Consider the following 16,419-nt stretch of genomic DNA (forward strand, 5'->3'; position numbering starts at 1 on the left):
GTGATTTCCACTATTATGTCTTCCAGGTCACTTATTCATTCTTCTGTATCACCTAATCTGCTGTTGATTCCTTCTAGGTATTTTTTATTTTATTTATTGTATTCTTCAACTCTGATTAGATCTTTTTTATATTTTCGAACTCTTTGTTGAAGTTCTCCTGTGTCTCTCTATTCTTCTCCTACCTCCAGTGAGCATTTTTATGACTGTTGCTTTGAACCCTTTATCAGGTAAACTAATTATTTCCATTTTATTAGGGTTTTTTTCCTCAGGCTTTTTCTTGTTCTTTCATTTGGAGCATATTCCTCTGTCTTCTTTCTGTGTCTGACTTTTGTCTGACTTTCTGTGTTTGTCTCTGTGACTGAAGCTGTAATAAGTGCGGCTGGGACTTTTTCTGAGGCGTGCTTATGCAGCCATCTTGGCAGGGTGGGCTTGATCCAGAGTTCAGCGTGTGCCAGGGGCTGTAGCGTGGTGGGAAGGGCGGGAGGACTGGAACTAGAGGGGCTACAGCTGGAGCCTAGCACAGGCCAGAGCTGCTTCTGTGGTGTGCCAGAGACTACCCCTTTGGCAGGAGGTTTGGAGATGAAGGGCTAGAGCCAGAGTCTCATGCAGGCCAAGGCTTCTTCTGGGGCGCTCTGGGGGCCACTGCCTTGCAGGGGCATAGAGGGGGCACTGGAACCAGACAGGCTAGAACCAGAGCTCAGCACACAAGCCAGCGCCTCTCTCAGGGCATGCAGGGGGCCACCAGCTTTTCAAAGCCAGGAGCTTTTCAATCTGCTGCCTCTGAGCTGGGACTCAGAGCAAGTTAAATGTGTGCACGAGCCCTTTAAGAGAAGAGTCTTGGTTTCCTACAGCCCTCTGGCTCTCCCAGTCATAAGCCCCATTGGCTTTCAAAACCAGTTAAGGGAGCTCATCTTCCCAGTGCCAGTCACCAGGTCTGGTGTGCCCAATGTGGGGCTCGAACCCCTCACTCTTTACGGAGGACCTCCAAGTTTGTGATATCTCCTTCCTCTTTTGGGTCATCCGCCAGGGGTGCAGGTCCTGACTAGATCGTTTCTTTTCCCCTCCTACCCACCTTGGTGTAGTTTTTTTCTTTATATCCTTAATTTTTTCTTTATATCCTGCTCTTCTGCAGGTCTTCAGGTCCTTCTGAGAGAGAGTTGTTCTGTATATTGTTATTGTTTTGGTGTGTCCATGGGAGGAGGTGAATTCAGAGTCTTCCTATTTTTGCCATCTCTGTTTGTGGTTCAGAATATATTATGCTTCATTAACTTTGTCTCTTTTATGATGCTTAGAAGAGAATCTTGAGCATAATTACAGTTCACATAATGGAATTGAACCATGCTTACACATAAAAAAGAAATATTATTTTCATTATTTCAAATATAGGGTCTTGGTAGAATGGATTAAGAATGCCCAGTATACATTAAATATATACAGTTTTTTTGTATGTGAATTATACCTCAATAAAGTGAGGTTTTTTTAATGCCCAAATGGGAAGTAGGTTAAAAAATTATCAGACTGCTTTCAGCCTTATAAGCCACATTCTGTTAGCAGCCAGAGTCCTACACCCCCAAGGATAAACTTTGTTCTGCATGCATACCTCAATTCATTTCCATGTGCTCCGTATCCAACCCCATACCTCCTCCATCTGGCCTTCCAATGGTGGCACCCTTATATCCCAAGTTGTTATCTTAGGCATTGTCACTATTCTAAAATCCCAGAAGAGAGGACAATTCTAACGAGTTAAGAAAGGTTTTCTCAGGAGAGATGGTATTTTGACCATTTTCTCAAGAAATTATACACATTTCTAAACTTCCCTGGGGGTCCTGTGTTAGGACTCCATGCTCTCACTGCCGAGGGCCCGGGTTCAATCCCTGGTTGGGGAACGGAGATTCCACAAGCTGCACGGCATGGCCAAAATAAAAAAAAAGCTGTCCCCCAAATTCCAAGAGTTTCAAAATATCCCATAAATCCCATTTACGGAGTAGGTTCATAGACCCTTGGGTTAATAATCTATTTTTCAGGCAAAAAGGAGTTATCAAATGCAAGGAAATTTTATTGTTTATTTCTTGTTCAAAAGTCTTGTCATCTCTGTCTTTCTCTGTCTCTGATTTATCAATGCATAACTGTAAGGATTACTGATCTTTGGGATCCTTTTGGGGCAAAGGCTGCTAATTATCTACCTAATATCCACTCTCGGTTTCTTCTGATTTTATTTAGAATAGTAACAGGTGCAATTAATTTCCCAGCCTTCTTTGTGGCTAGTTTGGTTGTGTGACCAAGTTTAGTAAATGACGTGTAAACAGAGGTTGTTGGATAGGCCATTTTTGCCCCTCCACCCTTCATCTTTCTTGTTTCCAGGAACTGTGGATATGCTAGCTAGAGATCCAACAGCCATCTGGACCATATATCTATTTTAAAAAAGAAAACCACATGCTATTATAGTGGGGAAAAAGAAGGTCAAAGAAAGCAGACTCCTTGAAGATTTCATGAAGCTGCCTCACCAGCACTAGAATATCTATTTCTGGACTTTTTTACATAAAAAAAGGAATCTGTATGTGTTCACATCACTATAATCAGTTCTCTGTTACCGAGAGCTAAATGAAACTTCCTTCTGGTTTTTTCAGTGGTCAACAAAACACCAGCTATATACCACTCTAACCCTATTTTATGGCAAAGAGAGTGGGGAAACTTTTTCTTCATTTAGAAAACCCTGTGAGCAACAGACTTGGAATGACTACCTCAAGTCCATTACTAGAGGATAGTTCTCATTCAAGCAAAACAGTATAGAGAAACGTTCCCCGAGAATGTTAGGCACAAGGCCCTTATCAGTTAAAAAATAATGACTCTGTTTAGTCTTCATAGTTCTCCAAAGGTATGATGAATATCTCTCTTTGTCCACAATGAGAAAACATATATGAGGGATGTCTAACAATGTTAACCCACTAACCTCCCCTTAAGCCACAGATGTATTTTCCTCCTGGGGCTATCCAGAGCAGAGGCTTTTATAGTCGGAATATTTCTGGTTCTACTTTTCACTTTCAGTAGCTGGAATCTGGAATCTACCCACCATTTCCATTCATATTCCACAGGTACTTCAATTTCAATATGCTCAAAATGGAACCTGCCTCCCTTCCTCTCAATGACCAAATGGATGGTACTGGAACCAGAAATCTGGGAGTAATCCCACATTCCTTCTTCTCCCTCCCATTGGTCACTATGTAACTGTGGTCCTACTACCTACATACATGTTTCTTGTATCCTCTTGCTCTTCCTCCCTCTCGTCATTTCTCACCTGGTCTATATCAATTCTTGAATAACTACTGCCTTGCCCCCATCTAACTCATATTCCATGATATAAATAGATTAATCTTTTGAAAATGAAAATCTGATCACTTTAAAATTCAAATCTCTTAGCAGGAAATCAGAGGCCTATTAGAATCTATTCCATGATTGTCCCTGTAATGCCATCTTTTGCTGCTTCATCCCATGACCTAGATAGCAGCCAAACAAAACCACCAGCAACTTACCAAATGAGTCATGTTCCATCATATCTCCACAACTTTCCCTAAAAAGCTCTTTCCTATCTTCCTCACCTGGAAAACTACTATTCATGCTAAAGCTTAATTGAGGCATTACCACCTCCAGGTAGCCTACTTTGATTCCGCCCCCAAGAAGCAATTATGATATTTAAGAACATAGTTCATCTACCATATTATCCATCTGTCCCACTTCTGGGTATTTACCCAAAAAATATGAAGAACATTAATCCGAAAAGATATCTGTACCCCCATGTTCGTCACAGCATTATTTATAGCAACCAAGATATGGAAAGAGCCTGAGTGCCCATCAATGGATGAATGAATAAATATGTGGTACACACACACACACATACACACACACACACACACACACACAATGGAATACGAGTCAGTCATAAAAAAAATGATATCTTAAAAAAAAAAAATGAAATCTTGCCATTTGCAACAACATGATTGGAACTTGAAGGTATTATTCCAAGTGAAATAAGTCAGATGGAGAAAGACAAATACTGTATGATTTCACTCATATGTGGAATATAAAAAAACTAATAAACAAAGCAAAACAAAATAAATGAACAAATCAAACCAAACAAAGACAAACACGTAGATACAGAGAACAAAGTAATGGTTACCAGAGAGGAAAGAACGGGGGTTGGGGGAATGGGTAAAGGGGATCAACAGTACGGTTACAGATGGAAAATAAATTTTTGGTGGTGAGCACATTGTACGGTATACAAAATTAGAAATATAATGTTGCACACATGAAATATATAATGTTATAAATCAATGTTACCACCATAAAAAAATAATTTAAAAAAATTTTTTTAAAGAACATAGTTCATGAGTTCAAACAATGGCTCTGTGATCTTCTTCAAGTAATTTAGCCTCTCTGTGCCTCAATTTATTCATGTGTAAATTGGAGATAAATTCTCATAGGGTTATTGAGAAAAATGAACAAGATACTATATATAAAAGTGGTTTGAACTATTCCTGGAATATTGTAAGCATTCAGTATATGTGAGCTACTTTTCTTTCTAAGAGTAAGTTAATTCCTTAGTTTTGTTGTCCCAGCCTTCCATGACCTACTCAAATGTGTGGAAGTTGTGAATTGGCTCACAAAGTCTCATCCACTTGTATTTGGAAAAACTAGAAAGTTAAAAATATGACTCTGACTCCCTCAGGTCTAAGGTTCTTCATTCAAGCTATACCCACAGGCAAGAAGAGCAGATATCAATCAGAGGTCATCATCTTGGCAGTCCTTGCTAGCAAACATCACCTTGGAAGTGACTACATTTCAGATTCCTGGGTATTGGAAAGCATCGTTTTGAGCTGATTCCCTAAAGGTAGAAGCTATGAGCAGCTATGAGTATCCATTCTTCAGTTTCATGGGTGTCCAGAGGTAAAAGCACAGTGGCAATAGAGGCAGTGGTAGTAGTCTTGACTTTGGCACAGCCTTTATGAGGCCTCAAGCACGGTAGCTCCCCCATAGGTCAGTTCTTTATTGTTCTGAAGACGTTTCTGGAGGCCCAGCCTGGAATCTGTTCCTTCTCCATTCTAAAAATTTTGTAAGCACCTAATTCCCTGTATTAAATTCCTTACTGCTTTGACTATCTAGGATGGTTTCTCTCTCCTGCAATGAACCCTAAATAACAAGCTAACAGACCCCAGTATTAGCTTTCATTTCTCCCAGCATAAACTCTGCAATCCATTTGGGGTGCTCCCTGCTTCCCAGTTACTCCATGCTTTCTTCCCCTCCCCACTTTTCTTATACCATTTCTACCCCATTCACCTCCTCCCTAGAATCACTCCTATAATCCCAAATCTTCTATTTGAAACTACAATTTTAGAAAGCTCCTTGGTCCATATTCAGTTATAGCTCTAATATAAGCAATTTTTATTTTGCAACTTTTGGCAAAAACAACCCACAAGAGTAAAATAAGGATTAGGAAAGTTCAGAAACATATACTCACAACCTAGCCAAGAAGATTTCATGAATCATTTCCAGATTTCCATAGAAGTCATAATGTGTCATGGAGATCTTTTTCTCAGGACTTTGTAGGGCTTTTCAATATCTATTCAACATCTCTTAATTCTGGGAAAAGAAATTTCTATAGCCCCAAGTTCAACATATAAATAGCATTAAGCTAAGTTGTATTACCCTTGGGAAATACAAGATTTTGAATCAAAAGAGTACATTTTGGGGACTTCCCTGGTGGCACAGTGGTTAAGAATCTGCCTGCCAATGCAGGGCACATGGGTTCGATCCCTGGTCCAGGAAGATTCCACAGAGCAACTAAGCCCCTGCGCCACAACTACTGAACCTGCGCTCTAGAGCCCACAAGCCACAACTACTGAGCCCATGCGCCACAACTACTGAAACCTGCACGCCTAGAGCCTGTGCTCCACAACAAGAGAAGCCACTACAATGAGAAGCCTGTGCACTGCAACAAAGTGTAGCCCCCGCTCTCTGCAACTAGAGAAAGCCTGCAGACAGCAACGAAGACCCAACACAGCCAAATATTAATTAATTAATTAATTAATTTTTAAAAAATCCATTTTGGACCAAAATATGTAAGTGCTTCAAGTTTTAAAATATCTAAGTAACGCTTAATTTCAACACTTTTTTATATGAGTTAAGGTATGGTCCCCAATCTTCATTTAGGTCATATATTTTAAGATCTGGAAATACAGATTTGTTCAGTAATCTTAGGCAACTAGTTTATCTGAGAAAATTATACAATTAAAGCAAAGGTCAGCAACATAAAAATACTGTCATTCTAAAGCTACTGAGATTGCCTTGGATTCAGTAGGAAGTCTAGAAACATGTTCCTCCACTGTGTCTTCTCAGAAGTGGCTTTTTCATTGTCCAAGGCACTCTGAACATTGTGGATGCCAATACGCTTCAGTAGAAACCTTCCTGTGAGGAAAGCAACAGTAATTCAACTTTGTTAAACTCTGCTACATATGCTATTTAAAAAAACAAAACAAAAAAGCAGCATCTGATAGCTTCAGGATCTTACATAAATTTTTGTGAAATAGCTCTTTATTTTTTTAACTCCTTCTCTATTGAAAGCTAAGGCTTAAGCATGAGTCCAAGGGACTGACTAGTGAGCAATGTGAGTAAATACACAAAGCTGTATGCTCCAAATTGTCTCAGTCTTCTGAACCCAACACATTTTCAAAGGAAAACCCTAAGTACCCCAACTTTCTCTTCTCTTAAGCCCAGTTCATTCCCAGGAGGCATCTTAGTCATGACACCTCTGGTGGGCGATCCTTCCAGCCTCCACATATGGTCATTTTCTATTGCTACTGTAACAATTTACTACAAATTTAGTGGCTTAAAACACTACTCATTTATTATCTCACAGTTGTAGTCAGAATTTCAGGAGGACTCAGGTGTACTGAGGACTCATTATTGTTTCAAATATTTCTTCTCCTTTCTCTCTTTCTTCCCGTTCTTGTATTCCTATTACACGTATGTTACACCTTTTGTTGTCCCACGGTCCTTGGATATTCTGTTCTTTTTTTTTTTTTTTTTTTTTACTTGGTCTTTGTTCTCTTTGCTTTTGGGGTTTTGAGGGTTCTATTGATATATCTCTAGTTCAGAGATTCTTTCCTCTGCCTTTGGTTTTATTTTAAAGAAATCTTAATGTTGGGAAGCTTACATCTCTCTCTTTAAGAGTCAGGAACTGTGATGAGTTTGAGATTTTACCTTACTTGGAAGCTAATAACTTAGCCTGGCACAGTTTCATGAGTGCTGGGAGAAGGCATAAGATCCTGAGTCAGAGACAAAGGCACAGCAAGTAGCCTGCGGATCACATTTGTGCCAGTTCCCCTTGTTCCTGCTGTCTCACAGGGACACCGCACAGGGTCCAAGTGGATGTTGCACAGGCAGTGTGTCTTCATCAAGCACAGAAACCTTGAGCTTAGGGAACTTGAATCTTCTGTAATGGGCAGTAAACCTGCCTGAATTCTTTGCCCCAAATTAAATCATTACCTTTATGATACTGCACAGTAAACAACCTGCTTTCTTGCTCCAGGGAAAGACACTATCTCCATTTTCCAATGCTGTTTGCTATACAAACATCCTTGAAAAGATAGTCCAGACCAGAGATGGTCAGTGCCTTTGCTCACAAGACATGAAGAAACATAAGAGACTCATAGAGAATTGTCTTATAAAGGAGAAGGAAGGAAGGAAGGAAGGAAGGAGGGGAGGGAGGGAGGAAGGAAGGAAGGAAGGGAGCAAGAAAGAAAGGGAGGGAGGGAGGAAGGAAAAAAGAAATGGAAGAAAGAAAAGGCAGGAGAAAGGGAGGGAGAGATAGAGTTCAGCATTTGAAAGATTTTTTTAAATATTTATTTATTTATTATTTTTGGTTGCGGCATGCGGACTCTTAGTTGCGGCATGCATGTGGGATCTCATTCCCTGACCAGGGATCAAACCCGGGCCCCCTGCATTGGGAGCGTGGAGTCTTACCCACTGGACCACAAGGAAAGTCCCTGAAAGATTTTTATATACATCCCAAAGGGAACAAATTACCTCTAGAGGTAAATGTTGCCTAAATTAAGCTTGTTCGTATGTACAGAATAGAATTGGTGTTAGACCAGAGAGCAGTACTGTACAACTGTGTTATTTGAATGACAAGAACATTCACAGATAATGGGTTATTTGAGGAGGCTGCTGGAAATATTTTCATCCTTACCTCCATGAGGCAGTTCAGACTAGATTATGTTAGCTCAGATATACTCAGTGATAGGGGTCCCCATCCATAGCTGACCTTTGCAAATGATAACAATACAATTGTTCTCAAAGTTTTTGAGATCCAAGCGTGATTCTAAACTGCCTTTATTCTAGAACATAAGCAAGACTGAGCATGTTTTGAGGCATGATGGAAATAGACTAAAGAGATCTATTTGGGAAGAAAAATGAGTAGAGGATAAAGGAGCTATATATGTGGCATTGGTGACAGTATTTTGTATAGTCAATGCATACTATGCCAGCAGTATTGACAGTGTCAAGAGAACCTTGGCACAGATATCAGTACCACCTATGTCAATATGTCAGGGCAGTATCAGCGTACACATCTCCCAGAACCAGTAGTGATGGCACCTGCACTGGGTCTTACCTAAGTACTGCACATAGAAGACATCACTGGCAAACCAGAGTGAAAGAGGAGGCAAATAACAGACGACTTATCACACGTAAGACACTTCTGACAGAAATATCAAAGAGATAAGTGTCCATGCACAGTGAATAGTGGCAGAGCCAGAGAAATATTTCTTCTTTTTAATTGTCATTATTATTCTATTTTGCCCCCAAGATTGGAGTAACCTGAGAAACATGGTTTACTTATAAAATAGTGACTTCATTTCTGAACACAGATGTCTTTAATGACAAATCTAGAATTACCCTTGTGACATTATTTCTCCCCTCAATCAAACATTCCCAGTTCATAGATACAGAAACATATAATTTTATGTGTAATACAGTTTTTAACTGAATAGGTCATCTTGACAGTATTGTTTTATTACAGAATTTTCAGGGGATTTTCTTTGGACAACTCCATTTGTAATAACTAGAATTTTTCTTTTTACTTAAGCAGCTACAATGTCAGGACCAGGAACACAAAATCAATTACAAAGATTATTTAAATTCCTCTCATCAAAACCCCAACATTTATTTTAATCACAAGATAGCTTTCAAGCCTACAATATTTCTTGTCTAAACTGGAACATTGGCCCGAATCGTTCAGATCTTGTTTTTCTAAGCTGACTGTGTTACACGTCTTGCACGTAGCTCCATACTTTCCTGTGGAATGAATTACGCCACCAACTGTTGATCCAAAATTTCTCATAGTAACTTTTAAGGCAACAAGCAAGAGTAGTCCTGTCAGAGACTTTTGAGTTGGCTATGCTGGCATCACCACAGGGTCAGGGACATGGCTTGTCATCTTGCCTCAAGGAAGGAACACTATTTTGCTCACAGCTGGTGCCATTACTAAAACTAATGATGAGCATATCATTGTTCAGTACTTGTTTGTGGAATGAAGAAATGAGTGTTTAAGACCATCTACCAGATTCTTGCTGCCTTCAGGACAAGGACAAAACCCTTCATTACTGAATATTTGGCTCTCAAGGGTCTCTCTAACTGTATCTCTTGAGGAGACCACTAATTTCTGTCCTGTGAAGCAGAACTGCTTTGTCCCAGGACAGTTCTTGGACATTCCAGAACACATTTACAGTCTCTTGCTTGACTACCAAAGTAGACAATTACCACACTGTGGATAGATTTTACTAAATTAATTTTCTGAGGGCAAACTCATTCTTGTCAGACACTTCTCCAAACATCCTTGTGTCAGTCAGGGGAAGCTAAGTAATGCTGAGGTAACAAATAATCCTATACTCTAAGTGGCCTATAAAACCTGAGGTTAGTTTTTCTCACTCACAGGATATGTCCACAGCAGATCAGCAGTGGGACTTTGTGCATAATAATCACTCTCAGTCCAGCAGCACACAGGCTGAGGGAACAGAAACTATCCAGAACATGCCAGTCACAGTGACAGAGGGAAAAGAGGATGGCAGAGCACATGCTGGCTCTTAAGTTTCTGCCTGAGAGTGCCACAGGATGCTTCTGCTCAAAATTGTATTAGCCAAAGCAAGTCATATGGTCACACCTGAAATCAATTGACAGGCCAAGAGTGTGTAATCCCCCTCTGAGGAAAGACTGCAAATATTACTAAACAGTAATATATTCTACCACCACCATGTACTGAAAAATAGAATGTAGAATGTCTAATCAGTCACTTAATGGCATGTGGGTCTAAACCCAGGTTATCCTCACAATGACTTGTGGGAGTGGGGGGAGAGATCAAATATACCATTGTATTTTTTACTTTAATGACTGGAGAAATATAGACTAAAAGTTCTTTTTGCTAAAAATGAAACTTACCAAAACAATTATAAAATTAATTAAAACAGTTACAGAGTTCTTTTCAAATCACTGGAGAAGCTAAAAGCAAAGTAAAGAAAATTCATACAGCAAAAGATCAAAAACAAAAGAAAGAGCAAGTGCATCAAAAAGAATAAAATACTTAGGAATATACCTACCTAAGGAGACAAAAGACCTGTACTCCAAAAACTATAAGACGCTGATGAAAGAAATTGAAGACAACACAAACACATGGAGATGTACCTTGTTCTTGGATTAAAAGAATCAATATTGTCAAAATGACTACACTACCGAAGGCAATCTACAGGTTCAATACAATCCCTATCAAATTACCAATGGCATTTTTCACAGAGCTAGAACAAAAAATCTTAAAATTTGTATGGAGACACAAAAGACCCCGAATAGCCAAAGCAATCTTGAGAAGGAAAAACAGAGCTGGAGGAATCATGCTCTCTGGCTTCAGACTATACTACAAAGCTACAGTCATCAAAACAGAATGGTACTGGCACAAAAACAGATATATAGATAAATGGTACAGGATAGAAAGCCCAGAAATACACCCACGCACCTATGGTCAATTAATCTATGACAAAGGAGGCAAGAATATACAATGGAGGAATAAATGGTCTCTTCAATAAATGGTGCTGGGAAATCTGGACAGCTACATGTAAAAAAATGAAATTAGAACATTCTTTAACACCATACACAAAAATAAACTCAAAATAGATTAAAGACTTAAATGTAAGACCAGATACTATAAAACGCTTAGAGGAAAACATAGGCAGAACACTCTTTGACATAAATTGCATCAATATCTTTTTTGAGCCGTCTCTTAGAGTAATGGAAATAAAAACAAAAATAAACAATTAAACTCAAAAGCTTTTGCACAGCAAAGGAAACCATAGACAAAACGAAAAAACAACCCTCAGAATGGGAGAAAATATTTGCAAACAAAGCAACTGACAGGGGATTAATCTTCAAAATATACAAACAGCTCATGCAGTTCAATATCAAAAAAACAAACAACCCAGCTTCCCTGGTGGCGCAGTGGTTGAGAGTCCACCTGCCGATGCAGGGGACACGGGTTTGTGCCCCAGTCCGGGAAGATCCCACATGCCGCGGAGCGGCTGGGCCCGTGAGCTATGGCCGCTGAGCCTGCGCGTCCGGAGCCTGTGCTCCACGACAGGAGAGACCACAATAGTGAGAGGCCCGCATATCGCAAAAAGAAAAAAAAAAAAAAAACCAAACAACCCAATCAAAAAATGGGCAGAAGACCTAAATAGACGTTTCTCCAAAGAAGACATACAGATGGCCAAAAAGCACATGAAAAGATGCTCAAAATCACTAATTATTAGAGAAATGCAAATCAAAACTACAATGAGATATCACCTCACACCAGTCAGAATGGCCATCATCAAAAAAATCCACAAACAATAAATGCTGGAGACGGTGTGGAGAAAAGGGAACCCTCTTGCACTGTTGGTGGGAATGTAAATTGATACAGCCACTATGAAGAACAGTATGGAGGTTCCTTAAAAAACTAAAAATAGAACTACCACATGACCCAGAAATCCCACTCCTGGGCATATACCCAGAGAAGAACATGGTTTGAAAGGATACATGTACCCCAATGTTCATTGCAGCACTGTTTACAACAGCCAAGACATGGAAGCAACCTAAATGTCCATCAACAGATGAATGGATAAAGAAGATGTGGTACATATATACAATGGAATATTACTCAGCCATAAAAAGAATGAAACAATGCCATTTGCAGCAACATAGGTGGACCTGGAGATTATCATACTAAGTGAAGTAAGTCAGACAAAGAAAGACAAATATATGATATCGCTTATATGATGTTTTTTTTTAAATGATACAAATAAACTTATTTACAAAACAGAAACAGATTCACAGACTTAGAGAAGGAACTTATGGTTACCAGGGGGAAAGGGTTGGGCAGAGGGATAGATTGGGAGTTTGGGATTGACATGTACACACTTCTATATTTAAAATAGACAACCAACAAGGATCTACTGTATAGCACAGGGAACTCTGCTCAATATTCTGTAATAACCTAAATGGGAAAAGAATTTGAAAAAGAATAGATACATGTATAACTGAATCACTTTCCTGTACACCTGAAACTAACACAACATTGTTAATCAACTGTGCTCTGATATAAAATAAAAATTAAAAAAAAAGAAAGAGCAAACATGCACAAGAGATGAAAAGCTTAACAAAGTTTAGCAGACGACTGCATATAGCAATTATCACTGCATACACAAAGGTTTGGAGTCCCATAATGAGGCAAATACTAATTAAAAGGTAAAAACCAACTGTATGCTGCTTGAGAGACAAACTAAGGTCTTGAAGTAAGTTCTTGATAAGTAAGATATTTTCATTGGTTTACAACCAGGAGCAAGTATTTCCTAGAGGAATTATCTAAGCTAGATTTCCCTGGTCCCAGTTCTGGTTAGTCAAAAACAGGAAAGAATGATTTAGTCCAGAATTGGTCAGCACATGGACAGGAAAGTATGGTGTTTTCAGTGGTATGCATTTATATCTTCAAACACAAAAATGATCTTTTCAAATTTGAAATGATAAATACAAAATTATATTTTTAAATACAAAAACGTTTTCAAATACAAAATATATATATACTTTTTCAAATACAAAACTTTTATAAACATAGTAAATAAAAATATAAATTAACAATAAATGTTAAAACTGTTATTCAAATTATTGACATAATATTAATGAAAATAAAAATGTTTTTAAATCTAAACATAAAATAAAACAAAAATTAAATTAAATTTTAAAAGATTCAATGAGTGCACCTTTTTATAGGTAATGAGCTATAATTTGTTTCAAAGAAAGCCTTTCTGGCTTACCTTTGTCTTCCTTAGTTTCATTATAAAACGATTAAGGTTCCAAGTCAGGGACTTCCCTGGTCATCCAGTGGCTAAGACTCCACGCTCCCAGTGCAGGGGGCCCAGGTTTGATCCCTGGTCAGGGAACTAGATCCCACATGCTGCAACTAAGAGTTTACATGCTGCAACTAGAAGATCCTGCGTGCCCCAACTAAAGACCTGGTGCAGCAAAATAAATAAATAAACTTTGTTTTTAAAAAAAAGATTCCAATTCAGTTACTAGGATCACTTTCAGTTCTGTCATGTTAATACTCTTGCTCAGAAAGTTTTGATTAAAATACAGATTACTCGGGCTTCCCTGGTGGTGCAGTGGTTGAGAGTCCGCCTGCCGATGCAGGGGACGCGGGTTCATGCCCCGGTGCGGGAAGATCCCACATGCCGCGGAGCGGCTGGGCCCGTGAGCCATGGCCGCTGAGCCTGCGTGTCCGGAGCCTGTGCTCCGCAACGGGAGAGGCCACAACAGTGAGAGGCCCGCGTACCGAAAAAAAAAAATATATATATATATATACAGATTACTCTTGCAATAGAAACTTTTATCAGTTATTGTTTCTTCCTCCTCTTCTGGATTATGGAGATAAGTGAAGACATTGCCTCATTCAAAACTTCAGTTCAGCGTAAAATAAATTTCTTAAGTCACTGTTATTTTGAGTCGCTGCTACATGTAGCCAAACCTAACTATTACAGAAAATCCAATAAAAGATTTGCAAACATTATGGATAAAATTATAAAGCTTTATTGAAAGACTTTAAGTTAGACCTAAATGGTATCTTACTATCCATTTTCTTTTGTGCTTTGTTTTTGTCACTCAATGTTATGTTTTTTACATTTTTCCATTGACACGAGTGTATCAGGGCCTGTGCCCTGGAGGATATCATACATGGCCACAGGAGGTAAACATAAGCGTGTTCCTTGCTTGTATAGAATTATATTAGGCACAATTTGAATGCCCATAAATAGATTAAAAGATTTGATATTTTAAAAGTCAGTTATCCCCAAATTATTCTATAAATACAATAAAATTCTGATTCCAAATTCCAATTCAAGAGGGGTTTTTAGTGAAATTAACAAATTAATTCTAATGTACAGGGAAAAGCAAAGGGCCAAGAATAGCCAAGGCAGTTTTTTTTAAAAAAAAAAAAAAGAAAAGAACAAGTTAGGGAGACTTGCCTTTCTATATATGAGACTTATTGTAAAGCTTTAGTAACTGAAACAGTGAATAGTAACTAAGAGAGTTACAGTTATAGTAACTGACGCAGGAAAGGCAGAGAAATAAGACTAGATCCACACATACAAGAAATCCTGATGTTGGCAGAGGGAGTATTGCAGATTAGTCATTAAACAATGATCTAGTAATAATTGTTAATGGCATGATTTGTAACACATACAGGTGGGAAGTCTCAATATTGTAACATGTCGTTTCTATTTATTCTATAAATTCAATACACTTTTAAATGACTCCAAGTAAATTTTTCTTTTTTTTAAATTTTTATTGGAGTATAGTTGATTTACAATGTTGTGTTTCTGCTGTACAGCAAAGTGAATCAGTTATATGTATTCATATATCCCCTCTTTTTTTAGATTTCCTTCCCATTTAGGTCACCACAGAGCATTGAGTAGAGTTCCCTGTGCTATACAATAGGTTCTCATTAGTTATCTATTTTATACATAGTAGTGTATATATGTCAATCCCAATCTCCCAATTCATCCCACCCCCCTTTCCCCCTTGGTATCCATAAGTTTGTCCTCTACATCTGTGTCGCTATTTCTACTTTGCAAATAAGTCCATCTGTACCATTTTTCTAGATTCCACATATAAGTGATATTATACAATATTTGTTTTTCTTTTTCTGACTTCAATCAGTATGACAGTCTCTAGGTCCATCCACATCTCTTCAAATGGCACTATTTCATTTCTTTTTGTGGCTGAGTAATATTCCATTGTATATATATACCACATCTTCTTTATCCATTCCTCTGTTGATGGACATTTAGGTTGCTTCCATGTCCTGGCTATTGTAAATAGTGCTGCAATGAACATTGGGATGCATGTGTCTATTTGAATTATGGTTTTCTCAGGGTATATGCCCAGGACTGCGATTGTTGGATCATATGGTAGATCTATTTTTACTTTTTTAAGGAACCTCCACACTGTTCTTCGTAGTGGCTGTATCAATTTTCATTCCCACCAACAGTGTAGGAGGGTTCCCTTTTCTCCACATCCTCTCCAGCATTTATTGCTTGTAGATTTTTTGATGATGGCCGTTCTGACTGGTGTGAGGTGATATCTCTTTGTAGTTTTGATTTGCATTTCTCTAATAATTAATGATGTTGAGCATCTTTTCATGTGCTTTTTGGCCATCTGTATGTCTTCTTTGGAGAAATATCTATTTAGGTCTTCTGCCCATTTTTTGATTGGGTTGTTTGTTTTTTTGATATTGAGCTGCATAAGCTGTTTGTATATTTAGGAGATTAATCCCTTGTCAGTTGCTTTGTTTACAAATATTTTTTCCCATTCTGAGGGTTGACTTTATGGTTTTGTTTATGGTTTCCTTTGCTATGTAAAAGTTTTAAGTTTAATTAGGTCCCATGTGTTTATTTTTGTTTTCATTTTCATTACTCTAAGAGGTGGGTCAAAAAAGACATTGCTGCAATTTATGTCAAAAAGTCTTCTGCTTATGTTTTCCTCTAAGAGTTTGATAGTGTCTGGCCTTATATTTAGGCCTTTAATCCATTTCGAGTTTATTTTGTGTATGGTGTTAGGGTGTTCTAATTTCATTCTTTTACATGTAGCCATCCAGTTTTCCCAGCACCACTTATCGAAGAGACTGTCTTTTCTCCATTATATATCCTTGCCTCCTTTGTCATAGATTAGTTGGCCACAGGGCATAGGTTTATCTCTGGGCTTTCTATCCTGTTCCATTGATCTATATTTCTGTTTCTGTGCCAGTAACATACTGTCTTGATTACTGTAGCTTTGTAGTATAGTCTGAAGTCAGGG

Source organism: Grampus griseus, assembly GCF_964374135.1.
Source record: "Grampus griseus genome assembly, chromosome: 11".
Taxonomy (NCBI): Eukaryota; Metazoa; Chordata; class Mammalia; order Artiodactyla; family Delphinidae; genus Grampus; species Grampus griseus.